Source organism: Loxodonta africana, chromosome 9 (genome assembly GCF_030014295.1).
Source record: "Loxodonta africana isolate mLoxAfr1 chromosome 9, mLoxAfr1.hap2, whole genome shotgun sequence".
NCBI lineage: Eukaryota > Metazoa > Chordata > Mammalia > Proboscidea > Elephantidae > Loxodonta > Loxodonta africana.
The window spans coordinates 25,470,345-25,494,717 of record NC_087350.1 but is presented as its reverse complement, the minus strand read 5'-3'; the positions used below and the strand labels follow the sequence as shown (position 1 = coordinate 25,494,717).

Genomic DNA, 24,373 nt, shown 5'->3' with positions numbered 1-24,373 from the left:
TATGGACAGCACCTGAAATTAATATGGTTTACAATGAAAAATCTTCACAATACTTAAGTAGGAATATCATTTTTCACTGTGCACATCAAAGGGAGACCCTTAGTCCAACTACATGTTTACCTCCAACTTCCAAAAAGGATAAAAAGGAGTAGGAAAGAACATTCTTATCACATACAAAATGATACCTGAAGTCTGAGTCTAGAGACTGCTACTAAAGCACAGAACTGACAGTAAAATAGAGAACTTACGCTCCCTCAACCAAAGGAAACTTCAAAATCACTTTCCACATTTTCTTTAGTTCACTAGTCTCTGTGTACCCTACCATTCCCAGCATAGTTGGGAGTGGGTTCATTTAGTGCTTGGACAGCTTTTTTTAGAATATTTTAGACTTAGAAAGTATCTTAAAGATACTCTACTAATTTCTAAATTGTTTTACAAAAGAGGTAACTGGAGCTTAGACTGGTTAAGTGACTTGCCTAAGGTGATTCTGCAAGTTAGTGGCAGAGTCAGGATCTCAACCTAGATTTGCTGAACTTTACTCTGCAATTCGAAAGAAGCCCAGCAACCACTAGGAGGCTATTCTTTCAATTCCGAAGAAATGGATTTTCTTAACAAATTGTGCAACTCATAAATGTTTAATTTTTATTTTGAAATATATCAGGTACACAAAAACTGAATAAAATATTCAGTTTAAAAAATAAAATGAACACCGCAAGTACCCAAGCTAAGATTAAGGGAACATTATCACACCGCTGTGTAAGTCTCCCCAGTAGCATTCCCTGATCCAGAGATAACCACTTTTTAAAAAATTTTTTTATTATCCTTTAAGTTTACAAATCAAGTTGGACTCTCATATAAAAATTTATAAACACCTTGCTATCTACTCCTAATTGCTCTCCCCATAATGAGACAGCACACTCCTTCCCTCCTCTGTTTCTTTTCGTGTCCATTCAGCCAGCTTCTGACCCTCTCTACCCTCTCATCTCCCCTTCAGACAGAAGATGCCAACAGAGTCTCATGTGTCTACTTGGTCCAAGAAGCTCACTCTTCACCAGTATGATTGTCTATTCCATAGTCCAGTCCAATCCCTGTCAGAAGAGTTAGCTTTAGGAATGGTTCCTGTCTTGGGCTAACAGGTCTGGGGACCATGACCTCCGAGGTCATTCTAGTTTCAATGAGACCATTAAGTCTGGTCTTTTTATGGGAATTTGGGGTCTGCATCCCACTGCTCTCCTGCTCCCTCAGGGGTTCTTTGTTGTGTTCCCTGTCAGGGTAGTCGTCGGTTGTAGCTGGGCACCATCTAGTTCTTCTGGTTTCAGGCTGATGTAGAAGAGACAACCACTTTTATGTTACTCATCCTTCGTTTTTCTTTATGGTGTTATCATGTCTGTCTCTTGAGTCGGAAACCCTGGTGGCATAGTGGTTAAGTTGCACGGCTGCTAACCAAAGGGTCGGCAGTTCGAATCCGCCAGTCACTATGGGGCAGTTCTACTCTGTTCTATAGGGTCACTATGAGTCGGAATCGACTCGATAGCACTGGGTTTGGTTTGGGTTTTTGGTCTCGAGTCACAGTGCTCGTATCTGAACTAAACCAAAAAAACCAAACCCACAGCCAACAAGTCGATTCTGATTCATACCAACCCTATAGGACAGAGAACTGCCCTACAGGGTTTCCAAAGCTGTTTAAGTCTTTACGGAAGCAAACTGCCACTTCCCTCTCCTGTGGCATGACTGGTGAGTTTGAACCACCAACCTTTTAGCTAGCATTCAAGCACTTTCGCCACTGTGCCACCAGGGCTCCTCACATCTGAACTAGCTATGGTCATTTCCTATTGGTTACATAGGTCTACCCCTATTCAGCATTGGAGGGAGTACGCAGAAGTGTGAATACTAAAAGGTGAGAATCATTGGGGTCCACTATGTAAAGTAACCATATACTACAGTTTAAGTACGTTTTTGGGAGGGAACAAGAATGAGAAGCACGTATTCAATCTTCTACCTTAACCTAACAATCCAGAAAAATATTTGGAAACCTTTCAATTTTTTTTGTTAAACAATGAAGAAAAATCAAAATAAGAGCAGATATTTGAAGATGTCATCTAGCAGCTATTAAATCAAAGTATTTTTTATTACAACACCACGTTAGAACTCACTGCTATGACTAAAAAAATGACTAGAAGTATGCAAATCAAATACCACTACATATAGAAATGACAACATACTGATAAATTATGACATATTTTTAAGTTTAAATCTTTCCTGCAAGCATGAGAATTAAGGCTTCATAAGTTGTTTTACAAGACAAAAAATATTACAAAATTAGAACTGGGTGGTGCCTATCACTACTGAACATTTTGATCAAAGATTCCATAGAAAGAATCCTGAAAAAAGGGGGAAAATGCAGAACAGAACTTAAAATTCTCACAGGCTCCAGACTTTCTGGAACCACAGAGGCTGGAAGAACCCTCAAAACTACTGACCTGAGATAATCTTTGAACCTCACGCCAAAAATACCCCAAAGTCGTCTTAAAACCAAACAACAGTTTAGCTTAACTAGTAAGAGCATTACGTTCTTTAATATCTGTATGACATCAAATTGATAATAGCAACTCAAAAGACTAGACAGGAACCTTAGAGGACAGTGAGTTTATGTTAATGGGGGAGTGTTGCGGATTGAACTGTGTCCCTCCAAAATATCTGTCAACCTGTCTAGGCCATGACTCCCAGTATTGTGATTGTCCACCACTGTGCCATCTGAGATGATTTCCCAATGTGCTGTAAATCCTATCTCTATGATGTTAATGAGGTGGGATTAGTAGCAGTAATGTTAACGAGGCAAGACTCAATCTATAAGATTAGGTTGTGTCTTAAGTCAATTTCTTTTCAGATATGAAAGAAGAGAAGTGATCAGAGAAACATGGGGACCTTATACCACAAAGAAAGCAGCATCCAGAGCAGAGTGCATCCTTTGGACCCGGGGTTCCTGTGCGAAGAAGTTCCTAAACCAAGGGAAGATTGGTAACAAGGACCTTACTCCAGAGCTGACAGTGAGAGAAAGCCTTCCCCTGGAGTTGGCACCCTGAATTCGGACCTGTAGTCTACTAGACCATGAGAGAATAAATTTCTCTTTGTTAAAGCCATTCACTTCTGGTATTCCTGTTATAGTAGCACTAGATGACTAAGACAGAATTTGAGAGTGGAGTGCTGCTCTACCAGATACCTAAAATGTAGAAGTGGTTTTGAAACCGTGAATGGATAGAGGACTCAGAAGGAAATGCAGAGAGCTGTAACACCAGAGAAGGTACAGATGGCGAGAAGCAGCAGCTGAGAAACGGCAGCAGCAGAACCAGGAGACTAGTGTGAGACAGCCCTGGAGCCAATCCATGGAGTGAGATAGCTAAGTGCCTTTGGCAGGGGGCTTCCTGGTGGAGTGAGGTGCCTCTGGGCACTTACTGGTGGAGCTAGGCTTGCCCACCCATGGAGCAAAAGAGCCTAGTGCCTTCTGGCCAAAATTTACTGGTGGAGTGGGATACCTCCCAGGCACTTATTGCTGGAGCTACAGAGCTTTGGAACCACAACTGGATGGCTTTAACAAAGCGAAATTTATTCTCTCACTGTCTACTAGGCTAGAAGTCAGAATTCAGGGCACCAACTCCTGGGGAAGGCTTTTGATCTCTGTTTGCTCTGGAGGAAGGTCCTTGTCATCAATCTTCCCTTGGTCTAGGAGGTTCTCCACGCAGAAACCCCAGGTCCAAAGGATAAGCACTCTTCTCCGGGTGCTGCTTTCTTGGCGGTATGAGGTCCTCATGTCTCACTGATTACTTCATTCTTTTGTGTCTCAAGAGAGACTGACTTAAGACACAACCTGATCTTGTAGATTGAGTCCTGCCTCATTAACGTAACTGCTGCTAACCCCACTTTGTTAACATCATAGAGACAGGATTTACAGCACATAGGAAAATCACATCAGATGACACAAAATACTGGCCAAAGCAAGTCTAATAATCAGGCCTACATTCAACAGGGGAGCGATATATAATTCTGCTTTAAGCTGTTATGAGTTTCAGGTTTTTACTGCGGTACAACTTAGCCTTATCATGACTGATATCATACACAAATTTCTTTTCCCTTCTACTACTGATATCAACATGGTGAAAATCACATTTGGATTGTCCTCCAAGAGTTAAATGTTCATAAATGTCTGTTCTAAAACCTCTCTCCAGGGCTCAGAGAAATTTTCTCTGTGGCATAGGGCAAAGCTTCCTTTGTACTCCCAGGTGAAGATTCCCTTCCCTAGGCCTTAGGGCAACCCTGGAGAACCCTGGAGAAGTCAGAACCCCTGGGCAGTTACCTCCTGAGCAAGGAGACTTATCTGGTGCTCCTCAGAGGATAGCTCCAGCGCATGCTCTACAGTTAAGTGTCAGCTATGACGAAGGACGTGCTCTACCCCCTGGAAATCTACTTCATCAGCCAGCTGCAGAATGTACTCTGCCCATCATGGTAGACAGACCCAAGGAATTATTGAAAGAGTCTGTGTTCCAGGTGCCCGAAGAGCAAGGCATGCAGTACAAGCCACAGCAGGTCAGGAGTCTCCTACTGAGCAAGGTTCAAAGCAATGGCCTTAAATCTCTACATTCACAGACAGCAGATATTTCTCCCCCTTTGCCAGTGACATGCCCTTTTGCTGTTGTTGTTAGGTGCCATCGAGTCAGTTCCAACTCATAGCAACCCTAGGTACAAGAGAACAAAACACTGCCTGATCCTGCGTCATCCTCATGATCATTGTTATGACAAGCTTTTTATGGGTATAAAATCTAGCTGCAGGGTGACAGATACAACAATGCATATGCTTTTTGCAAATGAGAGCTTCATCATTATTTTAAAACACTTGGAGTTAAAAAGTCCAACTGGATTTGAAATCCTTTCAGTTTATCACAAGAAATTTCAGTATTACATTTTTGATAAAAAGAGCTTTTAGCTTCTTTAAAAATAATTTCAACTGCTGTACTTTTATTTAAAAATTTATGTTCACAAAAGAAAAATTTTCTCATTAGAAACTCTGAAAAGATTCTGAGGTTTTAAACAAATTCAACATTTGGTAACTTCCCTAATACTTTGTGTTTTGTCGTAGGTATCCATAAAGAACACGTAACACATCTTTTTCCATGCAGCTCAATACAGACACTCCTTGATAGCTCCCAATTTCAGGACAATGAGCTGCCTCTGGTCCTTTATGTTAGTAATGGAGAAGTTAGTTGGCAGAGAACACTGCTGCACGAGGGCTAACGTGGCACCAGAATACCTGGTCAAACCCAGTTTGCTGCTGACTGTGAACCCCTGAGCAGTGAAAACAGGGGTAAGGGTGCCTATCTTACCAAGATGGTATAATGAATAAATAATACATGTTAAGCGCTCAGAACAGCGGCCAGCAAAAAATAAACGCTTGAATGTAAGCATCTACTGGAATTCTTACTATTATTATTAGGCTGAAATATATCTTGAGATCTTAAGGGAGCTTTGGTGGCACAGTGGTTAAGAGCTCATCTGTTAACCAAAAGGTCAACAGTTTGAATCCACCAGCTACTCCTTGGAAACCCTATGGTTCTACTCTGTCCTACAGAATCACTATAGGATAACTGAGAAGCTATTTAACAATTTGACCACTAAGCACATCTGACTCCACTGCAAAAAAAAGTGTTTTGATGTAGCAAAAAAAAAAAAGGGAATCAATTCAACATCTGGACCTTCTAGAAGCTAAGGCTTTAATCTCTGAAGTAAAAGGAAAAAGAGTAGGCACTGAGAAGTAGTGGTTGAGGAGTCAGCCACTGAAAAGAGTCAAAGAACTAAAGGTTAACACCTAACATACTGGAGAAGGAACGCACTGATCTACCTGAAACCCAAGAATTGCATCAATTCATTAGTAAGCATGTGAAGGCAGTACAGACTGTGTCTTAAACAGTAGGTACACAGAAAATAATGTTTCCTGAATGAGTAAAAAGAAGTAATAGAAAAGACAGAAAGACAAAGTCAAAACAAAGCATTGAGAACAAATAACAACTGAAAAAAGAACCAATGATAAATAAAAGAGAAAATAATTATTTTCTGGCTATGCTATACCACCTCAGCAGCCCACGTGTTGAAATACTTTTTTAACTTAGGAAGGGGCAGAATGGAAAGAGGGATATGCTTACTTATAATTATTTGTTCCCTGTCTGGGTAGGGAACAAAAAGGAGAACAAGAGAGCGACAACCACTTGCACTGTATTTTCACGTAACAGTAAATACTAAAGGAAAATATAGCTCTACTTAGTCTGCAGCTGAGGGGGTAAGGAGATGGGACAACTGGAGGGGTTCAATCATTTGTGCTCCATTCTGTACCTTTTAAAGAAGGTGGTAAGTAGCCAACACACCACTGACCTCAATAACCATGGGAAAAATCTACTTACTCTAACAAAAGGTACACTGACCAGTACTTCAGACTGAAGAAACGAAACGTAAATTTTAAATGAAAAGAGAATTTAAACTTTATATAACATACAATCCTCAATTTGCGGATATGTGTGTTTTTTATATGCACACCAAAAAGTACGTGAGGTTACTCGTGTTTATTTTCCTTTTAAAAGTTTTCATTATTTCCCTATAAGAAAAAAAAAAACTCATCTCAAAGAGGAAAACTCTCATCTACATCCAAATAGAAAAAATTAAACATAATGTGTCAGTGCAATACCAATTTTTCTTAACTGTGTCAAAGCTTAGAAAGGACAATTACAGGTTAGAATTGACAATGAGGTGTCTCTGGTCCTTCATGTTAGTAATGCAAAAGTCAGAGAGTCACAGATGACAGAAAATCACATCAAAGACTGCTTAAGTTGCATACTTTTAAGAAAACATTTCCTTCATTAACCAATCTTCCAGAATTTACGAAAAGGCTGTCATGTTATACAATCCAGAAGATCATTAACTTTAAAAAAAACTTGAAAAGAAAAAGGGCAAGGAAAAACAACCAGACCATGCAAACATCAGGGTTTTTAAAGATACTATTTCAAAGCATGTCTAGGGCTCATACACCCACAGTCTTGTGCCTGAACTTCTGCATCTCCACCTCCATTCACATCCAAGGGCCATCAGGATAAACAGATTCAAACACAGCTCTTTCCTCTCTCCCATTTTCCCTTTCAAACACATATGCTTTAAAATCCAGACACTTACATGCTCAGACATTTATACACACTTAAATTCTGACGTGCTCACACAGCATGAAATGCAGACAAATCGAAGGCATATGATGCAAAAGTATAATGGGCATCCACTAAGCTGCATTATGTTGATCACTCTATGAAAATGGTCGCTGATGCCGTGTATTAAACAGACGTTTAGATTTACTAAACCCCAAAACAAAATCCATTGCCGTCGAGGAGATTCCAACTCAAAGCAACCCTAAAGGACAGAGTAGAGTAAAACTGTCCCATAGGGCTTCCAAGGCTGCAACCTATAAGGAAGCAGACGGATGCCACATCTTTCTCCTGTGGAGTGGCTGGTGGGTTTGAACCGCTGAACTTTCGGTTAGCAGCCAAGTGTTTTAACTGCTGTGCCACCAGGGCTCCTTAGATATTACTAAACACACTGCCATCAAGTACATTTCGATTCATAGTGACCCCATACAGTTTCCAAGGCTGTAAATCCTTACGGAAGCAGACTGCCTCATCTTTTTCCCATGGAGCCACTGGTGGTTTTGAACCATCAACCTTTCGGTTAGTAGTCAATCGCTTTAATCAGATATTACTAAAAACTAAAAAAAAAAAAAACTAAAGTACTACATAAATCCAGTTTAGCCTATACGAACAGAAATCAAATGATTATTGTATTTTCCCCCCATTTCTTTTAAAAATAAGGGCTAATGCAAGTCATTGAAGGCAGGCAAAGGAAAATTCGTAAGATAAAAAACACAAGAAATGTTTCACCTCAAAATGCAAAAGAAACACAAAAAAGTTCACAAATAAGCAAGCAGCCCATCTTATGAATGTAGTCTATAATTTAACAACTATTCTTAGTAAAAACTAGTAATTCTTCTATACTTGAGATAATGGCAAAGTCCAAATTACAGTCAAGTCTCCATTATCTATACACTCAATACTCAAAAAGCCATTTGTCTTATAAAATACGACAGTACACTTTAGGACTTTCTACAGCAACTCTGCTTGCTCCAATCTTGTACCCCGCCAAAACCAAACTACTCAGAATTTCCTGAACACACAATTAGTTTTACTTGTTGGTACATTTAGCTATGCTGTTCCCTTTGCCTAGAATGCCTTCCATCTCTTCCATTTGAAACTTCTATTTATTCCTCAAAATCCCGCTCAGGTGACGACAGCATCTCTGTGAAGCTTTTCTAATCCCCCAACCAAACCCAACCCATTGCCGTCGAGTCGACTCTGACTCTCTTACCTGCTCCTCTATTAATCATTCCCTCCTCTGTAGCATTTCTGTGCTTTATATTAATTTCTTTTATTGTAACGACTCCATTAAAACTGTCTGTTTATTGTTGTACCTAGTTCCCTACAGTCGTAATTTCAAGTTCCTGAAGGGCAAATCTTTCTGTCCCTAACAAATACCACAGGACCTGGCACAGATGATAAATGTATTGAATTTTTTTTTTTTTTAAATGCTGTTTACACTCTCCAAGTACACAGTATTTACGCATTTAAAGATGTGCTCAACAAATAGGATAAACAGTCAAAGAGCAGTGTACTATAGAAATCTACAGTTTGCATGATGCAAATATGCATTAACAATGATTAATCTACAAAGCTGTTTCAAAAATATTTCATTATGGTAAGTGCATTCTACTTACTTACCATCACAACTAGTTTAGTTTAGGAAACATATTTGGTTTTACAGTAGTCATTAAAGAAAATGGGGACAGAATTCTACGAAGATAGAGGCATAAACAAACCATCATTCAGACCCTCCCCCACAAATACAATACAAGGAGGAAACAGTGTATTTGAAAGACTGAATTGGGGAGCAGAGGAAAGCAGTGGGAAACTGTATATAGGCAAGATCAAATCAACGAGTCACATAAGGTAGGAAAATCACTTCTTCCACCACCCCTACCCCTCACCCAGCTATGTGCTGTGAACTGGGTAGTAGCCCCAGAAAAAGAGCCTGCTTTCCTAACTGCCATAGCCCCTGCCTGTACAAAGAGACAGGACCCCAAGCTTTCACTCTGAAATCAACAAGGCGGACCTCCCCAGGGGTCCATTTGGTGTGCGCAAGCACCTCCCCTACCCAGACACTGTTAGCTGCAAGCCTACTGCAAATTGCTACAGAAGGCCTGAGCTGTGCAGTCTGCTCCCAAAGTAAAGACTCTACCAGCTTCCCTGCACACCCCATGTCTTAGGCCTCTGAAACCAACAGGACAGACTTTCTAAGAAGTCAATTCAGGTCTGTTCTCCCTTTCAGTTGGTGCTGAGGACTGCTAACTGGGGCTGCTGTGTGCTAAGAAGCAGGCATCTTTAGTGAAAGCTATACCCAGGGCCAACATACAACACAGAGGGCTCTGACCACAAGGCAGACCCCCTTGGAGGTTCATACAGAATGTGACAGCCCCTCCCCCGCCTGAACAGTGTCACCTACAAGCCTGATGTTATGGATTGAATTGTGTCCCCTCAAAATGTGTGACCCTGGCTAGGCCATGATTCCCAGTATTGTGTGGCTGTCCACCATTTGTGATCTGATGTGGTTTTCCTATGGGTTGTAAATCCTACCTCTATGATGTTAATGAGGCAGGATTAGAGGCAGTAATGTCAACAAGGCAGGACTCAATCTACAGGTTTAGGTTTCATGTTGTGTCAATCTCTTTTGAAATAGGAGAGAATTGAGCAGAAAGGAGAGAGACCTCCTAACACCAAAAAGCAGAGTAGAGTGGACCTGGAACTGTTGGACCTGGGATCCCTGTGCTGAGAAGCTCCTCAACGAGGGGAAGACCGACGACAATGACCTTTCCCCAGAGCTGACAAGAGATAGAAAGCCTTCCCCTGGAGCTGGTGCCCTGAATGCAGCCTCCTAAATGGTAAGAGAATAAGTTTCTCTTTGTTAAAACGATTCACTTGTGGTATTCCTGTTACAGCAACACTAGATAACTAAGACACCTGATGTAAATTGCTACAGAAGGGCCCTGCAGTGGAGTCTGCTCCTGTAGTCAGCACTCTACCTGCCTGCCTCCACACCCCATAGCTCTGGCATCTGACACCAGCAGGACAAACCTCCCTGGGGGCCAATTAGGGTTAGTCTGCCCCCACCTCCAGCTGGCACTGAGGTCTGCTGACTGAGGCTGCTGTGTGTAGGAAGCAGAAATCTTGAGTGGAGGCTGTACTCACAGCCAACAATCTACCAAGGGGATTCTGACAGTAACAAGGCAGACCTCCATGGGGATCTGATCAGAGCATGACACCCCCACACTTGGTAACTGTTGGTTTCCAGGCTGTTGCAAACTACTACAGAAGGCCCCCACAGTTGAGTCTGCTCCCATGGTCAGTACTCTTCCTGCCTCCCTGTGCACCGCATAGTTCAGGCCTCTAAAATCAATAGGAAAGACGTCCCTGGGGATCAATTTGAATCTGTTGGCTTCCTCTTTCAGTCAGTGCTGAGGACTGCTGACTGGGGCTCCTGTATTTTAGGAAGCAGGCACCTTGAGTGGAGGCTACACAGACAGCCAACATACTACTGGGCAATACGGCAGACCTTCCTGGGGGTCCATTCAGAATGTGACTACCCCTCCCCCAACCAGTAAATGCTGGCTGCTGGACTGATACGAACTCCTGCGGGAGGTTTCCTACAGTGGAGTCAGGAGGTACGCTACCTAAGCCCCCAAAGGGCAAGGAAAGATATCTTTTCCAAAATCGGAGGCTGACACGCAGCCCTGAAGGGGGCTTGCTGGGTGTGGAGCTTCCAACTAAAAACGTGACTGCAAAAAGACCCAAGGGAAGGGGGTAATAACCAGAGAGAGGAGACTGTGCTCCCTGGTGGACAGACTGATTTGTACAAGGTATTCCACCTGAGTGGCAGAACCTGCTGGTGGACAAACTGACCTCAGCGTGTTCTCTGGTGTTTTGGGGAGAGACTGAAAGTTGACAAACGAGATCTGGAAACTTTCGAATCCCAGTTAAACCAGGCAGGGAGAAGGAGCTATCATAGAGAGGGAACGGAAACTGTAAGCGAAAGCCAAATGCTCTGCCCACCTAAGAGTTTCTAACAGAAAGTAGAGCAGGCAAGAACACCAAACACTAGGGGAAACTGAGAAAGTTAACACCCTATAAACTTCCAATGCCCCAACAAAATATTCACAAGACACACAAAGAACAGAGAAACAACGGCCCATCCAAGTGACCAAATAATGAAAAAAATGAAGAATGTAATACAACATTAAACACAATTAAAGGACTAAAGGGAAACATAGACAAAGAGCTAACAGAAATAAAGAAAACAATGCACAAACAAAAAGAGGATCTAAAAAAAGATACTGCAACTGAAAGGGACAATAACTGAAATGAGAAACACAACAGAAGGACTTACACCAGAGTTAGTCAGGCAGAAGAAATAATAGGTGAATTAGAGAATAAAATAGTTAAAATTATAGACATGAAGAGTAACAAGAAGGCTAAGCTCAGTTTAATGGAATTACGGGACAACAAGAGACTTAATATACACATTACAGGAATTCCAGAAAAAAATGAGAAAGGGACAGAAGGGATATCTGAAAAAATAACGACACATAATCCCCCTAATTTAAGGAAAGACATGAATCCGTAAATCCAAGAAGCTCAAAGAATCCCAACCAAAGTGATCTACACCAAGACACTTCATAGTTAGGCTCTCAGAAACTAAAGATAAAGAGAGAATCCTGAAAGCACTGAGCGAGAAGCAAACAGTCACATACAAAAGATCCCCAATAAGATTAACTGCCAATTTTTCCTTGGAAACATTGGAGGCCAGAAGGCAACGGAATGATATATTTATTAAAGTGCTGAAAGAATAAAACTCAGCCAGGAATACTATACCCAGCAAAACATTTAAGAATAAGAGTAAAATTAAAACATTTCTAGATGAACAAAAGCTGAGAGAGTTCATATCCACTAGACCAGCCTTACAAAAGAAATACTAAAGGGAGTTCTGTAGATGGAAGGGAAAGACAACAGAAAGTAATTCAAAGCTATATATAAAAAGAAAGATCCCTAAGAAAGGGAAATGCATGAACAAGAGCAGGTATTAATGCTTGATAATTCTAAATGTTTTGTCCTTTATGTTTTTAATAACAAATATATGAATGGCAAGGATAAAATTAGGTTATACGGGCAAAAAACATGAATAGACACTTCACTAAAGAAGCCATTCAGGTAGCTAACAGATATATGAGGAAATGCTCACAATCGTTAGCCATCAGAGAAATGCAGATCAAAACTACAATGAGATTTCATTTCACTCCAACAAGGCTGGCATTAATCCAAAAAACACAAAATAATAAATATTGGAGAGACTGTGGAGAGACTTGAACACTTATACACTGCTGGTGGGAATATAAAACGGTACAACCACTTTGGAAATTGATTTGCTGCTTCCTTAAAAAGCTAGAAATAGAACTACCATACGATCCAGCAATCCCACTCCTTGGAATATATCCTAGAGAAATAAGAGCCTTTACATGAACAGATATATGCACAACCATGTTTACTGCAGCACTGTTTACAACAGCAAAAAGATGGAAGCAATCAAGGTGCCCATCAACGGATGAATGGATTAATAAATTTTGGTATATTCACACAATGGAATACTACGCATCGATAAAGAACAGTGAGGAATCTATGAAACATTTCATAACATGGAGGAACCTGGAAGGCATCATGCTGAGTGAAATTTTAAAAAATCAAAAGGACAAATATTGTACTACTATTATTAAGAAGTTGAGAAATAGTTTAAACTGAGAAGAAAACATGCTTTTGTGGTTATAAGGCAGGGGGAGGGAGAAGGGTGGGAGAGGGGCATTCACTAATTAGATAGTAGATAGGAACTACTTTAGGTGAAGGGAAAGACAGCACACAATACAGGGGAGGTCAGCACAACTGGACTAAACCAAAAGCAAAGAAGTTTCATGAACAAACTGAATGCTTCGATGGCCAGCATAGCAGGGGCAGCGGTCTGAGGACCATGGTCTCAGGGGACATCTAAGTCAATTGGCATAATAAAATCTATTAAGAAAACATTCTGTATCCCTCTTTGAAGAGTGGCATCTGGGGTCTTAAACACTAGCAAGCAGCCATCTAAGATGCATCAACTGGTCTCAACCCACCTGGATCAAAGGAGAATGAAGAACACCAAGGACACAAGGTGATTACGAGCCCAAGAGACAGAAAGGGCCACATGAACCAGAGACTACATCATCTTGAGACCAGAAGAACTAGATGGTGCCCGGCTACAACTGATGACTGCCCTAACAGGGAATATAACAGAGAACCCCTGAGGGAGCAGGAGAGCAGTGGGATGCAGATTCCAAATTCTCCTAAGACCAGACTTAATGGTCTGACTGAGACTAGAAGGACCCCAGTGGTCATGGCCTCCACACCGTCTGTTGGCCCAAGACAGGAACCATTCTCAAAGCCAACTCTTCAGACATGGATTGGACTGGACAATGGGTTGGAGAGGGATGCTGGTGAGGAGTGAGCTTCTTGGATCAGGTGGACGCTTGAGACTATATTGGTATCTCCTGCCTGGAGGGGAAATGAGAGGGTGGAGGGGGTTAGAAGATGGCAAAATGGACAGGAAAAGAGAGAGTGGAGGGAGAGAGTGGGCTGTCTCATTAGGGGGAGAGTAACTGGGAGTGTGTAGCGAGGTGTATATGGGTTTTTGTGTGAGAGACTGACCTGATTTGTAAACTTTCACTTAAAGCACAATAAAAATTATTAAAAAAAAAAAACTAGGTTATATGGCACATGAAATATAAAGACGTGATTAATAAACAATAACAAAAGGATGGGAGAGGAACGGTATAAAGAATTTCCTGCATGTTACTAAAGTTATGTTTTAAATTTTTATTAATACAAGCTCTTAAGTATAATATTCATGGCAACCACTAATACATAGAACCCATACACAAAGGAAAAGAGAAGGGAACCAAAAAGCCTCACTACAATGAAGTAACAAAAGACAAAAGCAACTAGTACTCAACAACAAAGAAAAAGAAGGCTTAAGACACACAAAAAACAAATAAAATGGAAGAAGTCATTTCCTAACAGTAATTACAAGGAATGTAAAAGAATGTAAATGGACTAAATGTTCCAATCAAAAGGCAGAAAGTGGCAGAATGGATTAAAAAAAAAACAAAACCATGATTCACCTACATGCTGTTTACAAGAGACACACTTTAAACCAAGGACACTAATAAGTTGATAGTAAAAGAACGTAAAAAATATTTCATGTAAATAACAACCAAAAGAGCTCAAGTGACAATTTTAATATCAAAGTAGACTTTAAAACAAAATCTGTCAGAAGACATAAAGACTGACATTACACAGTGATAAAAGGGTCAGCTAATGAAGAAGATTTAGTTAATGAAGAAGATTTAACAATCATAAATATAGACGCACCCAACGTCAGGGCACCTAAATACAGAAAGCAAATACTGAGAGCGCTGAAGTGAAAAATAGATTACCCTAAAACAACGGTTGGAAACTTCAATATACCACTTTTAATACTGGACAGAACATCTAGGGAAGATCAACAAGGGAACGGGACCTGAATGACACTATAAACCAACCAGACTTAACATATATAAAACATTTCACCCCAAAACAGCATAATATACATTCTACTCCAGTACACATGGATCATTCCCCAGGATAGACCAATTTTAGGTCACAAGGCAAGTCTTGAGAAATTTAAAAAGACTGAAATCATACAAAATATTTTCTCTGACCACAATGGAGTGAAGCTAGAAATCAGTAACAGGAAAAAAAAAAAAAACTGGGAAATACACAAACATATGGAAATTCAACAACACACTATTAAACTACCAATGGGTCAAGGAAGAAATCAAAAGAGAAATCACAAATTTCTTAAGAGTCAAATGAAAACGAAAGCACAACATACTAAAACTTATGGAATGCATCAAAGGCAGTACTCAGAGGGAAACAGCAATAAATCCATAAATAAAACAAGAAGAAAGATCTCGAATTAACAGCTTAACTTGACAAGTCCAGGAACTAGAAAGAGAAGAGCAAACTAAGCCTAAACCTAAAATAACAAAGATCGGAGCAGAAATAAATAAAACTGAAAACAGAAAAACAATACAATCAGTAAAACCAGAAGTTGATTCTTTGAACAGATCAATGAAATTGCCAAGCCTTTAGCTAGACTGACAAAGCAAAGATACAAATAACCAAAATTAAAAAATGAAAGAAGGGACATTACGACTGACATGATAGGAACAAAGAGCATTATGAACAACTATATGGTAACAAACTGGACATCAACCTAGACGAAATGGACAAATTCTTAGAAGCACACACCCTACCCAAGCTGACTCAAGAGCGAACAGAAAATCTCGACAGACCCATGACAAATGAAGAGATCAAATCAGTGATCAAAAACTCTCCCCCCACCCCCAAAAAAGTCGTGAACCAGATGCCTTCACTAGGGAATTGTACCAAACATTTAGTGAAAAATTGACATCAACCCTGTTTAAACTCTCCCAAAAAACAAAGACAGAAGGTATATTCCCTAATTCATTCTATGACACAAACACAACCCTGATACCAGAGCCAGAAAAAGACATCCACAAGAAAATGAAACTATAGAGACCAAAATGAAAAAATCCTCAACAAAATACAAGTGAACAGAATCCAACAGCATATTAAAAGAGTCATACACCATGACCAATGGGAATTTATTCCAGGAACACAGGGATGGTTCAACATTAGAAAATCAATCAATGTAATATACCACATCAGTAGAACAAAAAAAAAGAACCACATTGTCACCCTTATGGATGCAGAAAAACCATGTCATAAAATCCAACACCTTTTCTTGATGAAAATCCTACAGAAGACTGTAATAGAAAGGAAATTTCTCAATATGATTCAGGACATACATGAAAAGCCAACAGCCAACATTATATTTAATGGCGAAAGACAGAGCTTTCCCCTTGAAACTGGGGACAAGGGTTCCTGCTCTTACCACTTATAGTTAAAATTGTACTAGAAACCCTAGCCAGAGAAAAAGAAATAAAGGATGTCCAGATTGGGAGGGAAAAAAAAAAAGAAGTAAAATTATCTGTATTTGCCGATGATATAATCTTACATAAAGAAAATCCCAAAGAGTCTAGAAGAAAACTTTCAGAGTTAATACAGGAATTTAACAGAGTTGCAGGGTACAAGGCTGAAAAACAAAAATCAACTGGGTTTCTACACAACAGCAATGAAGAATCTGAAAGAGAAATTAGGTAAACAATTCCATTTACACTAGGATCTAAGAGAATAAAATACCTGAAAATAAATCCAAGCAGTGACATAAAGGACATACACAAAAAACTATAAAACTTACAGAAAGAGATTAAGGAAGACTTAAACAAATGGAAAGATGTTCCATGTTCATGGACTGGAGAATTCAATATTCTTAAAATATCGATACTACCCAAAGTAGTCTATAGATTCAACACAATCCCAACCAAAATTCCAACAGCCTTCTTTACAGAAATGGAAAAACCGATTCTCAGCTTTATAGGAATGACAAGAGGATCCAAATAGCTAAAACTGTTGAAAGAGAAGAACAAAGTAGGAGGACTCACACTTCGTGATTTTAAAACACACTATACAGCTACAGTAACCAAAACAGCCTAGTACTGGTATAACAATGGGCATATACACCAATGGAATAGAATTGAGAATCTAGAAATAAATCCACCCATCTAAGGTCATGTGACTTTTGACAAGGGTGTTACATCTATTAAAGGGGGGAAAGAAAAGTCTCTTCAATAAATGGTGCTGGGAAAACTGGATTTCCACAAGCAGAAAAATGAAACAAGATCCACACCTCACAGCATACACAAAAACAAATTCGGAATGGATTCAGGACCTAAACGTACAAACTTAAACCATAAAATTCTTAGAAGAACAAGCAGCAACAATGCTGTCAGGCCTAGCTTTCAACAGTGAATTATCTAATATAATGACACATACACAAACAGCAAAAGATAAAATAAGTAAATGGGATCTCATAAAAACTTAAAACTTTTTGTTCATCAAAAGACTTAACCAAAAAAGTGAAAAGACAAGCTACCGACTGGGAAAATATCTTCGGAATCCATATATCTGACAACGATCTGATAATAAAAAAATACATATAACTTTGACAACTTAAAAACAAAAAGATAAATAACTCAATCATAAAATGGGCAAGGAACGTGAACAGACATTTCACCAAAGAGGACGTTGAAATGGCCACCAAACACAGGAAAAGATGCTCAGCATCATCATTTTTTTTATCATTAGCTATCAGAGAGATGCAAATCAAAACCATAATGAGATATCATTTCACTCCCACTAGGATGGCTAAGATTTAAAAAAAAAAAAAAGAACAAATTTTGGTAAGGATGTGGGCAAACTGGAACCCCTATCCATTGCTGGTGGGAATGCAAAATAGTACAGGTGTTGTGGAAAACAGTGTAGTGGTTCCTCAAAAAAACTAAAAGTAGAACTACTATATGATCCACCAATTCCACTCCTAGGTACAGACTTGAAAGCAGAGACTCGAAAAGAGACTTGTACACCAATGTTCACTGCAGCACTATTCGCCATAGCCAAAAGGTAGAAACAACCAAAATGTCCATCAACAGATGAATGGATGAACAAAATATGGTATATACATAAAATACTACTCAGCCAATAAGAGAAATGAAGTCTTGATACATGCTACGGTATGAATGGAGCTTTAACACATTATGCTGAGCAAAATAAACCAATCACAAAAGGATAAACATCGCATGACCTCGGTTATATAAAAAACAAGGAAAGGCAAATGTATAGAGACCGAAGTTTATTAGTGGTTACCAGGGGTGGTGGTGTTGTTAGATGCTGACCAGTCAGTTCCAACTCACAGTGACCCTACGTACAACAGAACAAAACACTGCCCAGTCCTGAGCCATACTCACAATCATTGTTATGCTTGAGCCCACTGTTGCAGCCACTGTATCAATCCATCTCCTTGTCTTCCTCTTTTTTGCTGACCCTCTACTTTACCAGGCATGATGTCTTTCTCCAGGGACTGACTCCTCCTGATAATGTGTCCAAAGTATGTGTGACACAGTCTCACCATTCTAGCTTCTAAGGTGCTTTCCTGTTGTACCTCTTCCAAGACAGATTTGTTTCTTCTTTTGGCAGTCCATGGTATATTCAATATTCTTCGCCAACACCACAATTTGAAGGCATCAATTCTTCTTTGGTCTTCGTTATTCATTGTCCAGCTTTCACATGCATATGAAGCGATTGAAAACATCACGGTTTGGGTCAGGTGCACCTTCATCTTCGAGGTGACATCGTTGCTCTTTTTTTTTTTAAACACTTTAAAGAGGTCTTCTGTAGCAGGTTTGCCCAACGTAATGCGTCTTTTGATTTCCTGACTGTTGCTTCCATGGGTGTTGACTGCCGATCTAAGTAGAATGAAATCCTTGACAACTTCAATCTTTCCTCTGTTTATCATGATGTTTTGCTGGTCCAGTTGTGAGAATTTCTTTTTTCTTTATGTTGAGGTGTAATGCATAATGAAAGCTGTGGTCCCGTGGTCTCTGATCTTCATCAAAGACCACAGAGGTGGTAGCGATGGGGAAAAGGTGGCATTAACAGCAACAGAAAAATTGTATTGATTAAGGGTATGGTTGTACAGGCAACTAAAGTAATTGCTATCAGTAAGTTAGATACCTATAAAAAGTTGTACTGGCAAAAGTTGTGTGATAGATATATTTACAACAAAGACAAAAAAAAAAAAAAAAAAAGAGTAGCTGCTGAGGCTGCTTATGTACAACCAAACACCTTATGGGATTTGGTTCCATAGTTTGGAGGGTTAGGGTCATGGTTTCACGGGACATTCCAGTTCACAGGCCCAATGAATTATTTAGTGCTTCTGTTCTACTTCCTAGTTTGTTGCATAAGTGCCTGAGATTTTAAAAGTTTGCAAGTAGCCATCTAAGGCACAAAAATTGGTCTCTATTCACCTGGAACAACAGAGAAAGGAGAGTCAGGGCTACAAGGAGGAAATGGAATGTGTGACTAATTGCCTCCATTAACAACTGCCTCCTGTGCCATGAAGACCAGAAGAACTGGCTGGTGCCTGGCTACCAATACTGCACATTTTGAAAAAACATTCCACACACAAGAATCTTGATCAAAAGGGGTAAATTGCAGAACATAATTTAAAATTCTCATGGACTCAAAAGATTCTGGAGCTATAGAGGGTGGTTGAACCCCTGAAACTACTGCCCTGAGATAATCTTTAAACCTTAAACCAAAAATATCCTGGTATCTTCTTAAAACCAAACAACAGTTTAGCTCAACTAGTAAAACAAATCTGCCTTAAACATTATGCTTTTTTAAGAACTCTCTCTATGGGATCAAACTGACAGCAACTCAAAAGATTAGATAGGAACCTTAGGGGGCAGTGAATTTATGTTAGTAAGGAAGGAACAACTCAGAAAAAGAGGGTGAGAATGGCTGCACAACTTGAAAAATGTAATCAGTGCCACTAAATTATACATGAAGAAACTGTTGAATTGTCATTATGTTGTGCTGTGCATAGTCTCAACAAACACAAAAACAAAATAAAATTAAAAAAATATATATATATACAGAAAAAACAAGCAAAGAAAGAACTAGGATACATCGGATGCTTAAGTAAACTATTTCTAATACATGAACAGCCTACACTGCAAGCAGCAGGATTTCTAAATGGCTGGTATTCCTGTGCTGCTTGTGCTCTATCAAGGTTCTAAGGACCACTGCCATTATGACCTCATTATTCCTCTAGCCTATGACCTCACAGGGGCTAGGAAAGATGTAGCCATAACCAGCCATGTCTCAGTCTGAAAAAACCAAACCCACTGCTGTCAAGTCAATTCTGACTCATGGCAACCCTACAGGACAGAGCAGAACTGCCCCATATGGTTTCCAAGGCTGTAAATCTTTACGGAAGCAGGCTGCCACGTCTTTCTCCCATATCTCAGTCCCAAACCAAATTCATTGCCGTCGAGTTGATTCTGATTCATAGTGACACTATAGGACAGAGTAAAACTGCCCCATAGGGTTTCCAAGGAGTGGCTAGTGGATTTGAACTGCTGACCTTTTGGTTAGAGTCGTACCTCTTAACCCACTGGGGACCAGAATTAGGGCACTTCAAATTCAAGAGCAACCATATACATCACTTTTTATAAAATGAATGATAGTCATCTCTCATTAACACCAGTTAGCATACTTTAAAAAAATTAATGCAATATAGATGCCAATTCTACCACCCACGTGTCAGTCTGCCATACTGTGGTGGTTTGTGTGTTGATATGATGCTAGAAGCTATGCCACTGGTATTTCAAATACCGGCAGGGTTACCCATGATGGACAAGTTTCAGCGGAGCTTCCAGGCTAAGACAGGCTAGGAAGAAAGGCCTGGTGAGCTACTTCCAAAAATTAGCGCAAATGAAAACCTAGGATCACAACAGAACATTGTCTGGTTCACTTCCTTTGGACACGTCATACTCAAAAAAAAACTTTTTTTTTTTTTTTAAAGGACAGATCAATCCAAGACATTAGGTTTGGTGAAGCAGAGAGCCAGCGAGGGGATGTGGGAGACCCCTGGTGAGGTGGATTGGCACAACAGCTGCAACGATGGACTGGAACATGCTGGCGATTGTATACTTCATCTTCATCCTGCTGTACATGGGGCTGCCATGAGTTGGAGTTGGCTAGGCAGCAGCTATACAGCTAGCTAGCTAATTATATGTCCTATCTCTCTATAGATACCAATTAAAATGGCCTCGTTGACATGTAAAATTTTTAAAAGTGAAAAAGTGCCCTAAAAATGAAATGACACTGAATATCAGTAATTCAACACCTGATAAAAATTTAAAATTGTACTATTTCATGCTCTGTTCCCCAAATAACTCAAGTAAACAGTACTGTTCACTTTGATTTCTTAAAAGTTAAAGTTTACAACCACCAAGTTTCACAACCACCAGCGCCAAGCATGTATCAAAACTTTGCCTAGTACACGTTTACTGCAAACTAACGGGTATGCCCTAAATTCCATTTTCCTCACAGTTAGGTACTGCCTCCTCTCTCCAATTCATAGCCCCTAATATCTATTTTTTAATATCTGTAGGCTGAGACATCTAACCAAAAAACACAAGCAGGTACTGATTGAGGACTAAAGGATTCTCCTGAGTCTCCACATCTATTTTCATTTCCTCAGTGTTCTTTTCATTTCCTTCTCTGCTCTTGCTTTTACTTCAGAGAGTTGAAGCTACTAGGTTGGTATCTTACAAATAAATTTGTTATAACCATTTACAGCATTTTAAAAATCCTTTCCATTAATTAGAATTTGATTCATACCAACTACAGTGTTAAACACTTGTTGAGAAAAAACCTAGGATTTCTACAGATTAAAGATTTTTAGTATTTCAGTCTGCCATAAAGTTTCTCAAAATGTAACTTCACGTCCATTTTTCGAACTGATAATACAGGTTAAAATCAGAAACAAATTTATACAGAGACAATGTCGAGTGATGATTCAATGACTTTTCCACGTAAGAAAGATGATCTTTCATTAGTGCTTGTAACGAAAACCTGTAGCACCTACTCAATTGTAAAACCTGGCTAAAGTGAGAATGAAAAAAACGTATAAGGGCCTGGGAAAGAAGGCCATCAGACGATTTTAATAAACCATTTTTGCCATTACTATTTAACATTTACTTAAACGTTAAGGATCTAACAAAAAGTCTGAAAAGCTATTTTTTCCAAACACTAACAGAAAAAAATAAGTAAAAAATCTTGCTCGCTTACTTTTCAATACATGGCAGGGAAGGTGGAAGCGCGATACTCAAAGAGTAATATACTATACCTCATTCATGAGTGAAAGCCAAATTTCACCCATAAGCGGTTAACCGATGTTCCAAAACTTACTCGCACAAAGTACACAGAGAAAGAAACAGGACTGGGTGAGACCTAGTAACTCCGGCAGAAAAGCGGCTTCAAAACCTGAAAGGGAAAAAACAGCGAGTCAGGTCGTCGCTCCAGAAATTTCCGAGCGCCCGGCGGCCCGGGAGGGAGCGCGGGAGGCGGCGGCCCTCGCAGAGCTAAACTGCGGATGCGGACGGCGGGGAGGGGACGGTGGCACCTGTCACTTGGGCGGCCCTGGTCCCCGCGGGGCCTCCGGAGTCGCGGCCACAGACCGGGAGCCAAGGCCTGGGGTCGGGCGCAGGTCCCACCCCGCCGCCCCCGAGCCCTCCGCCGAGCGTCGGGACCCTTCCCCGAGAGCGGCCCTCCCGCGCTCTCTACCCAGCGGCTCCGGCCGGCAGTGCCCGTCGCCTCAGGCCAGGCCCCTAACCGCCGAGCCCGCGGCGCGGAGGGAGCGCGGCCGAGGCGCCACAACCGCCTGAGGGGCGCCAGCGCGGGCACCCGCGGGGCGGGCCCGCCCTCCTGGTACTCACCGGGCCTCCCCTGCCGCCGGTACGGCCCACCTCTCCCTCCTCCCCCCGCCGCCACCGCCGCTCCCGCGGCTCTCCGGGCGGCCGCACGGGCGTTGGGACTAGGCTGGGTCAAGTGTCGAGAGGGGAGGGGGCGGGCTCGCGCCGCGCGGGGATCGCGCGTCGGCCGCGCGGGCAGGACGCCGGGCACTAACGGGTTCGCGGGCGCCGGGGCCAGGCCGGCTGGGCGGACCGCGGCGACGGCGGTGAGCGCGGCTGCTGGCTGCGGTGAGGGGCGGGGAGAGCGCGGCTGCCAGCGGGGGGCGGGAGGAAAGTCCCGGCGGAGGGGGCGGCGTGAGAGCCGCGGGGCGGGAGCGGGGGCGGGGCCTGGCGCGCCAGCCGCCGCGCGCGGGGGTTTGTTTATTTTCGCGGTTGGTTGCGGCGCTGGCGCGTGGGCAGAGGTTCGCCGGTGACGTGAGCACTCAGAGTTGGGGGAGACGTCCAGAACCACCTGCTGGCAGGGGAGCTACGGGGGCCGGGCAGGGTCCAAACGTTTTACGTAGGCGGTGGCGCCCGGTCTTCGGAGCTACGGGGAAGAGAAGGGCTTGTCCAGAGCGGCCCTTCCTGGGGTATCTCGAGCTAATAAGACCGTGGGCCATTCTTCCTCAATTCAGAGAGATCACCTGCATCGCGGACCACAGAGGGCTCAGGAGTGGGAAAGGACTGTGGGACCAGGTGGCCCGGGTTCCCAGCAAATCGAGGTTGCACTTCCACTTAGTGAAGTGGTGATGGTCCTGCAGATCAAGATTTGCGTAGCAAAACTGCATTTGGTCTCTGTAACGGAAAGAACTAACATTCTTTGCAGAGTTACACAGCGCTTTCACGTCACCTCCTTTGATGCTCCATCAGGTAGCAGTATCCTTATTTTACAAGCGAAGTTAAGTGACTTACCGAAAGCCTCACAGCTAATAAAAAACAGAGCCAGAACTCAGCTGTACTGACTTCAAATTCTGTGCGCTTACCATTGCATTATATTATCTCCCTAAGTCAGTTTGATTGATCTATCAGACACACACAGGTAAGATGCTGCATGGTTACAGAAGGGAGTTGAAGATGCTATCCTTACCTCAATGAGTAAGGAATAAGACAAAGATAAAACAGTTATAATAAAAGACAGATCATGACAGGTGCCATTTGAGAAGTACAAAGAGGTTACCGTTGTGGATCAAAGAACAGCTCACATCTGGCTGGGGGATCACTAAAGAAAAGCAACACTTAGGACTGACCTTGAAGGAGATGGGCAATGGGTTTACAGCAAGAGGTGATGTATTTAGTTGCCTTCCAGGCAATTCTAACTCCTGACTACCCCATGTGTGTCAGAGAAGAGCCGTGTTTGTAAGGTTTTCAGTGGCTGATTTTTCAGAAGCAGATCGCTAGGCCTGTTTTCCGAGAAGCCTCTGGGTGGGTTCAAACTGCCAACCTTTTGGCTAGTAGTTGAGGTCTTAACCATTTGCACCACCCAGGGACTCAAAAGGGAATCTAACCCACTGCTTTGGGGTCTATTCCTACTCAGCACCCTATAGCAAGAGATAAAACTGCCCCATAGAGTTTCCAAGGCTGTAATCTTTATGGAAGCAAACTGCCACATCTTTCTCCTAT

General features: G+C 41.5%; 1 protein-coding gene across 4 annotated transcripts in view; it reads right to left on the bottom strand.

Moving 5' to 3' along the window:
- The window catches only part of GKAP1 (G kinase anchoring protein 1), a 94,259-nt gene extending 71,474 nt beyond the window's left edge, over positions 1–22,785 (bottom strand). For 2 of the 4 annotated variants that reach the window (XM_064291190.1, XM_010587487.3), the window contains exons 1-2: positions 22,739–22,785; positions 22,150–22,286 (exon numbers count right to left, since the gene is read on the bottom strand). The gene's annotated coding sequence lies outside the window, so the exon portion shown is untranslated. Of the gene's footprint in view, positions 1–22,091; positions 22,287–22,738 lie in introns of those variants that run through there. The other 2 variants (XM_064291191.1, XM_064291192.1) reach the window with 2 other exon arrangements.
- Between the last annotated feature and the right edge of the window lie 1,588 nt (positions 22,786–24,373).